Genomic DNA, 12894 nt, shown 5'->3' with positions numbered 1-12894 from the left:
ATTGCTTCATAATTGTAGCACATTGTAAAGTTATAGATTTGTATTTAATATAGAGGTTGTAACAAGAAAACTTAGAAGTCCATGGAGGCCAAAATTGGCAAGTGACCATTTTAATGACACTACTTATAAAGTGCCAGAAGCATCTATTTTGGGGGGGTTTCTTGATTTAGTGAGAAGGGGAGGAGGGAGGGTGTTCTTGGTGTTGTGTTCCTTCTTTCCTACAATTTTCTTTCACTTTCTACATTATGGGAAATTTTAAGTTTCCAAAATTAATTCCACATAACCATGCTACATGGTCCATCAAAATGTGGTATCATTTAATGCACAATGGAGTTTCTCAATATGTAGATAGTACTATTCCTAAACTAGTAGGTGATAATGTATCAAGAAGTGATAGTTTACCTTGGGTGGCAATGGATAGGAAAGCCCTAGGTGATGTATGTTGAGGGGTTGATGAAAAGATCATGTATCAAATCAAGAAGTCTTCTACATCCAACTAAGCTTGGGATACCCTCGAAAACCTATATGGTAAAGTGTTTGAAGAGGATTTTTTCAAAATTGAAGATGAGCTTATCTCTTTAGATCCTATGTCATTTGATTCTATACAGGATTTCATCATTAAGGTGAATGAACTAAGGACAAAGCTTACTAATTGTGGGAGTCTTGTCAAAGATGACAAATTGATCTATTTATTTATAACAAGCTGCCATTAGAGTATTCCACATTTGTTTCTTCTTATAACACCTCAAAGACTACATTAGGGTCTACCTATAAAAAAGTCTTCTTTAATGAATATGCTGATCTATTTGATATAGAAGTGGAAGTTGAAATCAGTGGGGATTCTCTATTCACCTAAGTCAAAAGTATTGGTGGCCAATAATAAGGGTTCTCAAAATTTAGTTGGTTAATATTCAAATAAAGGAAAGGGTAAGAATAAGAAGTGGAGGAAAAAAATAAGAGGATGCAGAAAAGACAACACCACAATCCAATCACCACGACAAGTCTTCCTCAAATTCTAACAAGAAGGGGGAAAAAAATAAGGAGAAGAAAAAATGTGCCTATAACAAGGAAATAGGTCATGAAGAACATGAGTGTTTCCATAAAAGGATTGATGATTTGACCAACATCACGAAGAAATAAAATGTTCCATTACCTAATGCTTATAAGGATAAAAGATCTTCTTCAGGCTCAAAGGGCAAAGGGCAAGCACTCATGGCTAATTCAAAATTTTCAAAGGAATGGATACTTGACTCTAGTGCCTCTTATCACATGCATTCTTCAAAGGAGGACTTTTCTTCAATGAAGTAGTCAAAGGTACTACACATCTTCATAGGAGATGATACCAAAATGGAAGTTGAAGGGAAAGGAAACATGGAAATGGAAAATGGAGAGTTTAACTTAGATGTTTTCTATGTTCCTAACCTAAGTTCAAATCTCCTATCAATCTACCAAATCATTCACCTTGGAGATGGACATAGAGTTGAGTTCCTTCTAGACTCAATATAGGTGCACAGTCTAAAAGATAACTCATTGGTTGCAGTGGGGAAAGTGAATCATGAAAAAAAAATTATACTCTTTCTCCCATTTTGTGTCCTAGTCTTTTTTAAATGCCTTGTTATCTCAATCCAATTCAAACATGCAATTATGGTAGGAGCAGTTTGGTCATCTTTCCTTCCACTATCTTCAACAACTTTGTACAAATAGAATGGTCAAACATCGACCCCAAATCAACTTTTCCCATAGTAAATTTTCAACAGATTCAGTGGATATGCATCTAGAGGGGAAGTTACAAAGAGGGAAGTCTTCAAGAGCGCCAGGTGTTCTAGGGATGGTTCACATGGTATTAGCAGGACCTTTTGTAGTTAGCTAGTGTCACTATATACTTACTTTTGTTGATGAAATTTTAAGATACACTTGGGTCTACTTTCTTCATCGTAAGAATGAAGTTTTGGACAAGTTCCTAGCCTTCAAGACTCATGTTGAACAGAAATCAAGGAAAGCCATCAAAGTTCTAAGAATGGACAATGGAAGTATGTATGTGAATAGAAGACTAAAAGACTTTTATGGACTTGAGGGAATTGGTCTTCAAAATTCACCAGCATTCAGTCTACATAAGATAGACATTGCAGCATAAAGTATCTACACTCTTAAGTCCATGGCAAGTTGCATGATACAAGCCAAGTCTTTAGATCCATCACTTGAAGTTGAAGCAATTGGTACTACCACTCACATTCTAAATAGATCCCCTTATCTACCCTTAGATGGCAAGACTCCTTTTGGAAAGACTCATTTGCCAAAATGCTACATTATAAAGTGAACAAAATCAAAGAAGTAATTTCCATCCTCCTGAGAAAATGAAGAATCACAACTTTAGGAGATATCTTGAAATGATAGCATAATCAAAAAATAGTGACATTAGAATGCATTTTAGAGAAAACTAAAAACAATACAAAGATCATGATTAGTGGAAGGAAACTGCCCCAAAATCAAAGTTTTGATGCAATTATCTTCTAGTCTCCCTTCTCTAAAGCATAAAGACAACAAAGATCTTCTTACACATTTGTAGTCAAAGTCACTATCTAAAGAAAATTGAAACTCTTTTCCTGCATTATGTAAAATAAATCAAAATTTATCCCTTTCCCTAACACATAGTTCAAAAAACACAAACTCTAGCCTCTCTTCCTCACAAGAACTAGAATAAATCAAAAAAACTCATTCCCCTCCTATTATAGCACAATTTTTACCCTCAAGAAAAGAGAAAAAGTGGAACCCCTTCTATGTTCTTACAATAAATAGTATTCTTGTTGATTTTTTGTTATCTAACCAATTCTTCAAAATATTACTCATTTAAATTATCTTATATCTCTTACCTTCCTCTGATGGCTTTATCTCTTACTTAATCTCCACATACTTTATAACTTTTTAAAATGAACAAGTTGGAAATATAACTCTCCAAAGCTGCAAACAATCTAATGAAATTGGGATAGGTGGCACTTTGCTAGAGATGAAGTGTTGACTACATTTGTTAGTGTTATTGAAATTTTTGACAAAGTTGCACTCAAAAACCCATAACTTTTTATCTGTTATGAGTCTGGATAATATTTTTAAAGAGGATCTATGGAACTAGTTTTTAAAACATTTATCCAAAATTTAGGCCAATCCAATAGTTTTATTATGAGATACAAGCCCCCCAACTTGACTATTTTACTATGCTCTACATTTTATGATTGTTTTGGGTAATTTTGATAGATCCACACACAATCATCCATATCTTGCAAACTAAACATATTTTGGAAGATCACTTTAGTGAGGATTAATGACCATGATATGCCCAACACAATTGAATTTTGGAAAGATCCAATAGTGGAGTTGGGAGTTATGGCCCCCAAGATAGGATCTATTTTTTCTAGCATCACTTTTTTGGGTGTTGTGGATCATTTTGATAGTGCTGAATTCAAACATGTGTAACTTTATATCCATCAAGAATATTTTCAAAATACTTTGAGGAGGTTCAACTAACTAGTTTTCTTCAAACATATCTTAAAATGGGATTTATCCAATAGTTAGATTGGGATTTATAACCCCCTACACTGAGACTAATATTCTGGCTTCCTGCAAATTTATGGTCATACAAATTATAGGAGCTTCTTCCAACAATATTTGCAAATGGATGACTTCCACCTCCAAAGCCTTAGTCAATCCATCAAACAACATGCATATAGACTTCCACATCCCTAAGTAACTAAGCATGGTTCGGATCCAATGAGGATTCATGGAGCTACTATTATTGTCAGCCTGACATGACATCTTTGCTTAAATGTAGAAATTTGCATATTTCCAGATAGCAGTCATTAGTATTTATATTCACAACCATATGCTTCTATATGAATAAACCTCATAAATGAGAATGAACTGACTCATCTTTTATTTTTTAAGCCCTAGAATCCTCATTTGGGGTGTTGTATATTTTCATTTGAATATTGATTTAAGACTTCCACATATCACTTGATAAATCTCTTATGTTCAATTGGAGATGCTTAGTGAGTATCAACCATTCGATGATGTGCACATTTGACATTTACCATTTTATGGATTACAGGTTTGAACTCTCAAAGTTTCTAATACTACTGGGCTTAATTTATCAATATGTGACCCCTATTTTGAACCAAAAAGTCATTTAGAACTCGTATGAGCCAATCATATCAATTGTTCTAAAGATGACCATTGAAGTACCATAAAATTGAAAGTGCCTTTGATCTAGATGACTGACCCCCATTACAAGCTTTATGTGTTATAGAGGTTTGCCACATGTTTTTTTGGAATTATTCCAAGCAACATGAACTCAAAATTAGAGATCCTATCCCTAAATCCTTGAGCATCTGAATTAGCATGTTGTCACCTTTGAATTAAATCTAAAACTTGGATGTGGAATAAAATCACTAGAGGTCTTCCAATATTGGATTTTTGAACTGGACTAGATCTCCACAATCTTGATCTAAACTTGTGCCCTTTCTTCACACTATTGAACCAATAGAATATGAACTCGAATTACGAATTGATATTGAATTTGGGTATTAAACTGAACATGGATTCTGAACTTTTTTGAATTGACAAATCTACATTTTGAAGCACTTCAAACCATCGAACCACTTTGAACTACTTTGAACCTTAGTTCAAAGAGATTCAAAACCATAACTTGAAAATTTTAAAAACTAGGTCATATTGGGTACCAAGAGGGGCTTTAACTATGGGACTATTTTTTATGCAATAATAGAGAACTCCATAAATATCTTGCAAAGGAAAAGTGCCTTATCCACTAGGCAAATAGAGTCACCAAGAAGACAAAATTGGGAGTTTCTTGTAGAGAGGGTGGAGGGGAGTAGGGAAAAGCCAACTAACCAAAACACCTAGACCACCAACAAGTACAAAGCTTGCACATTATTCAAACTAACACTATGCACACCCAAAGAATATTTACAAGATATATACAGAGGTAGGAAGGAAACCTACAACAAAGATCAAAAAAAGAGAAAAGCTCATGTGAATCCATTTACCAGTTCAGAGAAGTGCGAGCCTTTCCATGTTAGCAAACCATGCCTCATTGGAGCAGCTTCAAACCATTGCTTATTGATAATCTCTTCAATGCCAAACATCAAGTTTAAAGCACATGTGCATATGCTGATCCAACACTCTTTTTCAAACAAACATAACTCATCATAGCACTCCTTTTGACTTGAGAAATAATCTTTCACATCCATAGGGTTAGATTCCACTTCAAGCTAAAATAAATAAGATGCATAAACCTCACGAAGAAATGATGCACAATACCCAGAAATGTTGTAATCAAGATTCAATTCTTGCACATGGTCCTTAATGCCATGGTCAACTTGCAAACATAGAGATGCCTCATCCAACATGGGATCAACCCTTGAGTATCTATTTTCTTCATCTCTTTCAAGAACTAAACTATCATCAAACATGCCATGCATTCCATCTTTTTACTTTTCCAAACTATCATCACATGTTTCAGTATTACTCCCAAAATCCAAATCAACCAAGCCATGCATAGAAGAATGGAAAGAAAAATAATCAATGAGTGCTTCATTCTCAATGTGATTTAAATGTACCTAATTCATCATTAAAGAAATGATATTTCTTGATGATGATAGGAATGTGTTTATAATTCCTTCTTCGTTATCAAGAAAAGTGTCCTTCAACATATCAGCTGAGTCACCACTAGATTGGAAGTTAAGTTCACACATACTTTTCTCAACAACAAAATCAACACAAGCAGTTTCATCCAAAGACATATGTACCTTAACTCTATGAAGGACTAAATTTCCATCTAATGAGCTAACTTGAGAAAGGGTTTCTAGTTGAAGAGATGATATGAACTCACTTATGATTCCTTCTTGATCAAGAAATGTGCCTCTCCATGTTTCAGCTAGGTTATCGGCAAGATGAGTGATAACTTCAACACCTCTTTCTTCAATCTAATTTTTAGCATGAGAAGAAAAAATTTCTACACATACTTTCACCTGTCATCATTACCATTAGAAATTTCATCTTCAAATTGATTAGATCTTCCTATGAGTTGAGTATGAATTTTCAAGCATGAGGAATCGTTTTCATTATCCATGAAAGTGTAAGATTCAATCTCAAAATTTTAGGTTACTCTAAAAATTTTCACCATGAAGACTCTTCAAAGAAAGATGACCAATATCATTTTTACCCATTTAATCAGAGGTGAAATATTGAAATTCTAGTCACAAGTTGTCTAATTTTTCATAATTAGAAGATTCTGAAACAAGATGACCATAATTACTCTCAAAATTGAAACATTCTAAAGCTAGAGGAGAGAAAGATTTAAAGGCATGATCATCAAAATAAGAATTATCAATAATATATATTTTTGTATTATTTCCAAAGTGAAAGATCCCAGAATAGGATCTTTTTTAGCATTCATATACAAAGAATCACAATTCTCATAATCATTCATGGCTTTTAAAGATTCATTTTCTGCTAAGACACCACTAGAAAGCATTTCAATTGAATCTTTAAGAAAAGAATGATCATCATGATCTTCAACTCAAAAAATTTCTACATGAGATGAAGAGGGATCTTGAGGAAAGATTTCATTATTAATGCTTACCATTTCTCCATTGCTATCACATATTTCTATCACATATATTCTCATCCATTGAAACTGGATCAACATGAGGCTGGAGTAACTTTGGTTGTACTTCTTGGTCATTTATGATAGGGTGATTGAAATACATGGGTGAAATTGAGATAACTAGAGCTTCATCATCATCCACCTCCAAATGTTTCTTTAATCGAGCCACTTTCTCCTCGAGCCACTTGTGAAATCTCATGCAGAGACTTTTCACTAGCAGCCAAGACAAGGCATCATCTTTAAAGCTTATATTATTTTAGATACCCGAAGAAATACTTTCTTTAAAGAAAGGTATTTTTTAGTGGCTAATATTTGAAAATTGGCTAATTTTAGAATTTTTTGGCTAGTAATTTGGTTAATTATTTAAGATTTGATACAATTGAAATCACCAAAGTTTCATAAAATTTAGTTCTAGAATATTTAAAATCACTCAATAATTTATTTTATTAAAAAAATTAAACTCAAATACTTGCCACAATATTCATCACATGATTAGATTTGAGTCACCTAAATATAATATATTATTGGAGAAGTCAAATTGAGCTGACCAAAAATTATCATAATTATTAGTTACTTTAGGGATATATCACCAATATTTAGTTTTCACTATTGATTTAAAGTATATCTAACCATCCTCATAATATTCGACGAGGTAAAAGAATGTTCAATTTTGATTTGTAGTATTCCATGCTGATTAATAAAATTCCTATTATTATTGAGATTTTTCAATATTTTATACAAAAAAATTATGATTTGAAAACAATTTCTAATATTACTCATATTTAGAATAGAAGATTGAGAGATTTGCCAATAGAAATAATTTTGTTTTTTCAAAATAATTAAATATTTGCCAATATTTTATATCTTTTTTTGGAGGTAGGTTTCTTAAATTTTACCCTACTTTAAAGTTGTCCACAAAGTCATGTAACACTTTATCGTCAATTTGATAAAGTTATAGGAGATAAGGGTGTGGCCTCGATCTTCTCATGACTTTTGTAGTCGACATGATCATTGTAATAGAGTCACCAATCTCCTCTAGATGGAGATAATTATAAAACTGAGGAAACAAATATTGGGCACTTAAATCTTAACTTCAAGAATGTCTCCAATAGAGTTATCAAAAATCTATTAATGAACAGATTGTCTTTCAAGAAAATACATAAAAATTAACTCTAAATGCCCAAATAAGAAGACTAAATCAACACTAACAGTTGGATAGGTTATCATTGGATTGATAACCTTCCTCTAAATTTTAGCGGGTATAGCTCCTCATGTAAGATATATAATGAATCAACTATACTACAATTGGTAATTCTTTTAACCTAAAAGCAAGAAAGGTTTACCAACATCCACTTGTAAACAAGGAATAGATGCAAAAAGATTAACTAACTAAAAGAAATCAGCAAATAACACAAAGTTCATTTGCCAAAATTCTACATTACAAAGTAATTTGCGTCCTCTTGAGAAAATGAAGAATCAAAATTTTAAGAGATATATTGAAATGATAGCATAAACAAAAAATAGTGATATTAGAATGCATTTTAGAGAAAACTAAAAACAATAGAAAACTAAAAACAATACAAAGATCATGATAAGTGGAAAGAAACTGCTCCAAAATCAAAATTTTGATGTAATTACCTTGTAGTCTCCCTTCTCTAAAGTGTAAAAACAACAAAGATCTTCTTACACATTTACAGTCAAAGTCACTATCTAAAGAAAATTGAAACTCTTCCCTTGCATTATGTAAAAAAAATCAAAATTTGTTCCTTTCTCTAACACAGTTCAAAAAACACAAACTATGCCCTCTCTTCCTCACAAGAACTAGAATAAATCTAATCAAATATTTCCCCTCTTGCCATAGCACAAAGTCTACCCTTAGGAAAATAAAAAAAAGCGGAACCCCTTCTATGTCTTTCTAATTACAATAAATAGCATTCTTACTAATTCTTTTGTTATGTAACAAATTCTTGAAAATATTACCCATTTAAATTATCTTATATCTCTTCCTTTCCTCCGATAACTTTATCTCTTACTTAATCTCTAGATACTTTATAAATTTTTAAAATGAACAACTTCAAAATATAACTCTCGATAGTCTCAAACAATCTAATTAAATTGGGATATGTGGCACATTGCTAGAGATGAGGTGTTGATAGCATTTGTTACTGTCACTGACATTTTTGAGAACACTACACTCAGAAACCCATAACCTTTGATCTGTTATGAATCTAGACAATCTATTGGAAGAGAATCTATAGAACTAGATTTTACAACACATTTCAAAAATTTAGGTCAATCCAATGGTTGGATTCTGAGATACAACTCCTGCAACATTACTAGTTTACTATGCTCTACATTTTGTGATTGTTCTGGGTAATTTTGATAAAACTGTACTTAGTCATCCATATCTTGCAAACTGAACACACTTTGGAAGATTTCTCTAGTGAGGATTTAGATAACTAGGATATGCCAAACATGTTTTAATTTTGGAAATATCTAATGCTGGAGTTGGGAGTTATGGCCCCTAAAATAGGATCTATTTTTCCTGGCATCATTTTCTAGGTGTCGTGGATCATTTTGATAGTGCTGTAGTGAAACATGTGTAACATTCTATCTGTTAGGAATGTTTTCAAACCATGTGGAGGAGGATCAGATAACTATCTTTCTTTAAAAATATCTAAAAATGGGATGGATCCAATAGTTAGATTGGGATTTATACCACCCACACTAAGACTAATATTCTGGCTTCCTACAAATTTGTGGTCATAGAAATTACAGCAACTTCTTCCAACAATATTTGCAAATGCATGACTTCCACCTTCAAATCCTTATTCAATCCATCAAACAACATGCATATGTACTTCCACATCCCTAAGTAACTAAGCATGGTTTAGATCCAACAAAGATTCATGGAGTTGCTATCATTGTCAACCTCGCATGACATCTTTGCTCAAATCTAGAAATCTCCATCTCTACAGATAGCATTCATTAGTGATTTATATTCACAACCACATTCTTCCATATGAATAAACCTTGGCAATGAGAATGAACTAACACATCCTTTATTTTTTATGCCCTGGAATCCTTATGTGTGGGGCCATAGATAGTCCTTTGAATCTTGATCTAAGACTTCCACATATCACTTAATAAATCTCTTCTTTTCAACTAGAGATGCTCAGCAAGTATCAACCATTTGATGATGTGAACATTTCACATTTACTATTTTATGGATTAGAGGTTTCAACTCTCAAAGTTTCTAATAATATTGGGCTTAATTTATCAATATGTGACCCATATTTTCAACCAAAAAGTCATTTAGAACTCATTACAAGATCTAGTTACAATATCAAAAAGAGCAGAGTTCTAGTGGATAGTACAAAGGAAGAGGCAAGAACAATATAGTACCATTCTATTATTCTACAAGGAATAATACAATGATCATTTGGATAGTGGGTTCATTGGTTTTACCCCCTCAAGCTATTTCAGCACTGGATCTAGCTATCTTCCATAACTTCCAATAGGGTTGACACAACTCTGAATAGGGTTGGAATCTCCTATGAGGGCTTCAAAGTCTCCTAAGAGGGACTCATATGTACTAAAATGTAAGGAAATGCTGATTTTATCAAATTTTTTCCAATTATAGGTATTGCAACAGCCATTAGGAGAACAAAATAAAATCCAAATCATGATGAAAATATGGAAAAAAATTATGACTTTATAATGGTCATTACATCATGCTCTAGATAAACAGAGGAAGAAAAGGAGCTATAAATGGATCCCATGATAGCTTCCCATATATGTTGTAGCAAGAAACAACTAGAATGGGCCATCATGGAACCTATATGAAGAAAAAACTATACTAATAGATTTTTTATCGCTACATAGAGATAAAACACAAGGAATTCTAGTACAACAAGAAATAAATGTAATTATTGAAATAAAGAAGCAAAGTTTAGCATTCACAAGCTTGAGGAGATTCATAGTTGTAAATATTTTTCATATTCAACTATTATGCTATGCCCTTAATATTGGTGTATATAAGGTCATGAATAGTCAACTTATGGCTATATTGATCCTTAATTAAGTCATGTTATCACTATTATATTATTATTTAGGTAGGTATATTGGCCTAGGTGTTATGTAGAGTTGTGTCTATTCATACTAAGTATAATTAGGTATGCATAGGAGGTTGTAAGTCTTATTTAAAGATCATATTGTTAAGTGTGTTCTCACTGGAGATATTTGGAGGTTGCGCCCTCCAAGTGGCCTATTAGCCTCTATCATTATCAAGTATTTATATAATATTTTATATTCTTTCTTCAATTGTGCAAGTTAATTCATTACAAGTGGTATCAAAGCATGATCTTGGCACCATGAAGGCAAGATTGTTTCTCAAAATTAGGGCAATTTTAGGAAGAGAAAAACTTTTAAATTTTAGCTAATTTATCAAAGATTTTTAAAGGGGTTCTAAAGACCATATTAAAGAATTTTTATTCCAAAATTTAGAGGAATTTGAGAAAATTTGAGAAAATTATTGTAGAATCACTATTTCTACACAATATATTGAGATCTTCATATCTCTAACATCCTATAGATGTGGAGTATAATGTGTATTGGGTTTTTGAATATATAGCAAAGGTGCCTAGATTGTAAAACTTTGAGAAATTGAAGAAAAAATAAGCAAGATATTTCAAAATTTAGAAAATTTAGTCTCAAGGTAGCAAATTTGCTAATTTTTTGGATTTTTTTTGAGTAAGGGTATCTTGGCCTTAAGAAGTCACGATAAAAAATTAAAAATTAGAACAAAAAAATTAGGTTCCACTTGTATTTTAAAAATATTGGTTTTCATCATGAAGGGGCCTTCAGCAAGAGGCAAAAATAATGCTGACACCTAAGAAATCCTTTGATCAAGATTGGGAAACAATAGAGGATAGTAATCCCAATGAGGAACTATGTATGTTCAAAGAAAGGGTTAAAAGGGATATGTGTGACCTACAAGGAGATATATTAGATATACAAAGCATTTTAAGAACTTGTATGAATGAAACAAGGAAGGAGATCTCAAGCAATAAAGGAAAAACCTTCAAGTTGACTAATAATGACACAAATTTTAATACTTCTATGAGATCTAGGAATTTTTTTCCAAAGGTCGATATTCACCAATTTGATGGCAAGGATCCTCTAACATTTATAAATCAAATGGAGAATTTTTTTGGAGTACAACAAACCCCATATGGATAAAGGTCACGATGGCTTCCTTATATTTTGAACTAGATCAATTCATTTGGTATCATTAGCATTGTACTCATAATAGGTAAAAGGGTATCACTATATCATGGTTAATTTTTAAAAAACTCCAAGCACAATAAAGAAATTGTGTGACAAATTTGTTTTCAAGCCAACTTCCTAAGCTTGAACAAACAAGATCAATTAATGATTGTATTCCAAAATTCCAAAATCTATCCCTAAGAGTGGATACAATTATAGAGAAGAACTTGAATGATTTATTGTTGTGTGGTCTCAAGGATCACATTCAACATGAGGTACACATGTTTTGTCCCAACTTAGTCAATTAGTCTTTTATATTGGCACACAAGGTAGAGGAAGATTTCTTGATTCCTAAAAAGCAAGGGGTCAATGTGACAAGAGAAAAAGAATATTCAACACCTTGTGATAGCAAATATAGTCAAGGAAATAAATGTATTGAAAAGAAATTGTTCTATATTAAAGGTCCAAGTTAGGAAGAACTGAATGAACCCATATTAGAGGAGGATAAGGAGTCAAGTGAGGAATCACATGATTCTCAACCAATCATTTCTTGTCATGAACTTTTAGATTTCAGTTCACCACAAACTCTCAAGGTAGTGGGTTTATTAAAGAAGTGGAAAGTAACTATGTCAATCAACTCAACTAGTACTCATGTTTTAATTTATAGCAAGACTAGGGAAGAACATTTGAAGTATGTAGATCAAGCATTGCAATTAATCAAAGCTTATCAACTTTATGTTAAGCCATCCAAGTGTACTTTTTGTCTTAAGGAGGTGAAATATTTGGGACACATATTTTCACATGAAAGAGTAAAGGTGGACCCTAACAAAATTAAGGTTGTCATGGAATGGACTATTCCAAACAACTACTAAGAAGTTGAGGGGTTTCTTGGGATTCACAGGGTATTATACAAGATTTGTCAAGAATTATGGATATATAGAAGCACCCCT

Source organism: Cupressus sempervirens, chromosome 3 (genome assembly GCF_028749045.1).
Source record: "Cupressus sempervirens isolate cs-2001-9-10 chromosome 3, ASM2874904v1, whole genome shotgun sequence".
Lineage (NCBI taxonomy): Eukaryota > Viridiplantae > Streptophyta > Pinopsida > Cupressales > Cupressaceae > Cupressus > Cupressus sempervirens.
The sequence above is the reverse complement of the archived record's forward strand: the minus strand, read 5'-3'. Positions refer to the sequence as shown.